This window comes from Papaver somniferum, unplaced genomic scaffold, assembly GCF_003573695.1.
Source record: "Papaver somniferum cultivar HN1 unplaced genomic scaffold, ASM357369v1 unplaced-scaffold_24, whole genome shotgun sequence".
NCBI classification, from domain to species: domain Eukaryota; kingdom Viridiplantae; phylum Streptophyta; class Magnoliopsida; order Ranunculales; family Papaveraceae; genus Papaver; species Papaver somniferum.
In genome coordinates, this window is record NW_020634374.1 from 5713049 (window position 1) to 5716810 (window position 3762).

Genomic DNA, 3762 nt, shown 5'->3' on the forward strand with positions numbered 1-3762 from the left:
CTTTTTTTATGACTACACCCTTATAGATCTAAAGGCTATAAACTAATAAAACATAAGAGATTCAAGATGAACAAGATGTAAAGAGCATGAAAAGTAAAGATTAACACAAGCATATAACGTGGTTCGTCCATGAAGACCTACATCCAAGGGAAAGAAGATGTTTTCTTTATTGATTATCAGGTCTTACCCTTGAAAGAGCTACAAATATCACTTAGATTTCTTACAATTTCTCTGTCTAGATTTCTCTTAGGAATTCTTTATAGAAAGACCATCTAATAATACATAAGTTGTCCATCTCCTTCTACATGGACTGGTATTTATAGGGAAAATAGACTCGTGGAGGCTTGATCGTCCGAGATGGTGGGGCCATTGTACATCGCCTTCGCTGCTTCGGACTGGTTCTATACTATCCCTCGTGATGGCTTGCTTGGTTCTCCCTCCGAGTTGTCTCGCTCTCCTCCATATCGTGCAACCCTTCTTTGGAGAACCTCGTGCTCTGTCACTTCTGGGTTGCATTATAGATCGTCCGAGTCTTCTGTCACGGTATAGATCTGCTGGTGGGCCCGGGAAAGCGTATAAAATTGAAGCGAAATGAAACGGGCATACAGTAATACCGCAAGTGCACGGTCGTCAGTTGTAGCTCGTGCAAGTACGGGTCGATCCACAGAGACTGGGAGTGTTTGGAGTTTCTAGCTATTTTGGGCTCCTAAATTGTTGTTGGTTAACTATGAAGCCTTTTGGGCTTTGGGTACCTTTGGATTATAGGCTTGTTTGACAATGAAGTGAACTGAGCTTGGGCTCAGTTGGTCTTGAAGTGCACTAGGCTTGGCCTTTGAAGTGCACTGGGCTTTGAGTGTCAATGGGCTTCTAGATTAACCCAAGACTGAACTGGGCTTTGTAATGAATCTGGGCCTCAGTAGTCTTTGAAATGAACTGAACTGAGTTGGGCCTTAGGTTTCTAAACAGATACAGTGGGCTTTTGTAATGACTGGACTTGTAGCCCAGAATTGAACTGGACCTGGAGCAGCAGCAGTGGTGGCTTCAGCAGCAGCAGAAGCAGTGCACAGCAGCAGCAGACAAGGCTGGGCTGGAGAAGAAGCAGCAGCAGCAGCAGGGGAGGAAGGTAAGCAGGCAGGGTTGCAGGGCAACTGAGCAGAACTGGCAGCAAGGCCATGGAAATAAGAAGATGGTAGGGGAGGTGGAGCAAACTAAATGTAGCAGTGGCACTAGGCCAAGGTAAAACATGGATATTTACAATGGCATAAGCAAACAACAAACAACAATGATGATGGTGAAGGTGACAATGGCATAAAGAATGACAAAGAGATAAACCAAGGCCTAAGCCAAGGGCAATGGCAGGGGAGCAAAATTACAGATACAAAACAGAGAAACAACACAACTAGGTTATGAATCCACCTTGTGACCTAGCCAGATAGTGTAATTCTATGTTAAATCCATGTCCCTAATGGAGCTAGGTGAAGGTTCAAGCCTGCCTATGTTCCAGGGCATACATAAATGGAATGGAAGGAGAAGAAGCTTGCTCAACTGTTTACTCCTAGCATTGACTGTCTTTTGACAGCACAATCAATCACAAGCACAGTTGAGCACTAAATTCCTCCATTTCTCAATCAACTCAATTTACATGAATTATAACCTAACATTCCACCACTAACAGTGACTTAAGGCATCATCTCAGCCTAGCTATACACATACACATGTGAGCTCACATAACAGCAACAAAAACAAAACATTTACTAAACAGAGAACTACAAACTAACATGTGAACTAGAATGAAATGTGAATTAAAACATAAAACAAACTGAATTGAAACAAGATAAACTAAAACTGAATTTGGAATTAAAATTGAAAATTAAAATTAAATCTACAAATACAAAACAGGGAAGAAAAATCTACCCAAGAGGAACTGGCTAGTCCAGCCCTCATGGGGATACACTGGCTAGTCCAGAGATATGCCTTTACATCACACCCACAGTCATTTATACCCAATTACAAGTTAGGGTTCTTCCCAAAAAATCCCTAAAATCAAACAGAAATTAGGTAAATTATTTCTACCTAATTTGACAGTACAAATCAGACACATATCTTCTATAATGCTCCTCCATGCTTCTCCCTAACAGTAATTAGAGTTTACTCGAAAATCCCCAAATTAACTGAAATTAGGGTTTGGGTTTTTCTTACCTTGATGTGACAAATCTCCTCAATTAGCATCGACCCATGTCTTCTCTGCTTCTCCTGGTGCCTTTCCCATACCTTGATTTCTTTTCTAGCTTCACCTAATTTCTCTGCCATGTCCATCAATTCTTTTTCCCTAATTTTCAAAACCCTAGACTAGGGGAAATCAGTGAATAGGAAATGATGGGCACGTTAAAGGGATTTGGGAGTGATGATGATGGTGTTTGTTGGCAGTTGGTGGAAGTGGTGGTTGTGGAAGTGGAGTTGGTGGTGATGATGGCGGACATGGTGGTGGTACGGGTTCTGCAGACGGGGGAAGGAAGAAGAGATGGAGAAGAAAGAAGAAGTCGATAGAGTTAGGGTTAGGGGGTGTTTGGCTAGGGGTATAGGGTGTTCGGTACTTGGGTGTTAGGCGGGTTCAGAGAGGTTTGATGATCTGCGACAAGGAGCGATGGATGGGAAGATGGTTGGTGGATCCAACGGCGATACAGAGGTAAGCGTGGAGCGACCGTCGGATGAAGGGATGTAGCAAAACGGACGAACCAAGATGGAGATGGGCGTTGCGATGTAAAGCGGGGGCTTCGGAGTTTGATGTGCGATGATGGAGCGACCGTAGGATGCTGAAATGCTTCGATCTGACGGCTGAAATCCGAGACGGGCTTGGATAGTGGAAATGTGTTTGAGTAAGGGTTTTGGGCCTTGGGTATGCCAAGCCCATATCTTCTTTAAGGACAATTCTTCTTCTTCAAGACCATTCCTAGCCTCTTGGTTTTGTGCACAACGTTCTTCGCGGCTTCCTTGCGTAACTCCTCCCGGCTTTTCACTACTTTTCTGCTCTATTCCGCTCCGCAATTCATCCAAACTTTATTTATTACCTAAAAATATAGAATTAAGTAAGAAAAATATTTATTCTTGAAAACAATGAAAATACAGAATATGGGATAAAATGTAGAATTAATGCACAAAGGATGAGTTAAATGCCAACAAAAAGGGATAAATATATACAATATTTGGCACTCATCATCTGCCCACATCTTTCCCTTATCCTTCATTAAATGCGTTCCTTCTTTTTAGACTTGACCGTCTGGGCGGATTAGACTACTCCTTACACGCGTCATTCATGTGACGTTGTAGCAGGCGTCTCGATTCAGACAGACTCACCTTTTTAGAGGATGATTCGATGCTCCTATCTTATCATCTTATCATGGGTTCATCCCTTAGGATGTTGACACGTGGCCATCGGGTATTTTACCCTCACATTTTGCTCCTTTTCTTTGCAACTTACCGAAGGCATGATGGGAATAAAACTTTGTGACCGTACCGTCTTTATCGCCAGGTGTGCACTTGTCCGTTAGCCTTAAGGTGCATGTCGGCTTTCCTTATATTTTATGGGAGGGAAGATATATTTTCTTTTGTACTTTCCCTCCAGGATTCTTATCGTCTTGTTTGTCGCGTCTTTGACCTTCTTGGGTTTGAAGAAACCGGTCGGCTTTTTCGAGGATTTCTACTTCTATTTAAGAAGGATCCTTTTGTGGTAAGGGTATGAGTTTCATTTTCCTCCTCTTTCCC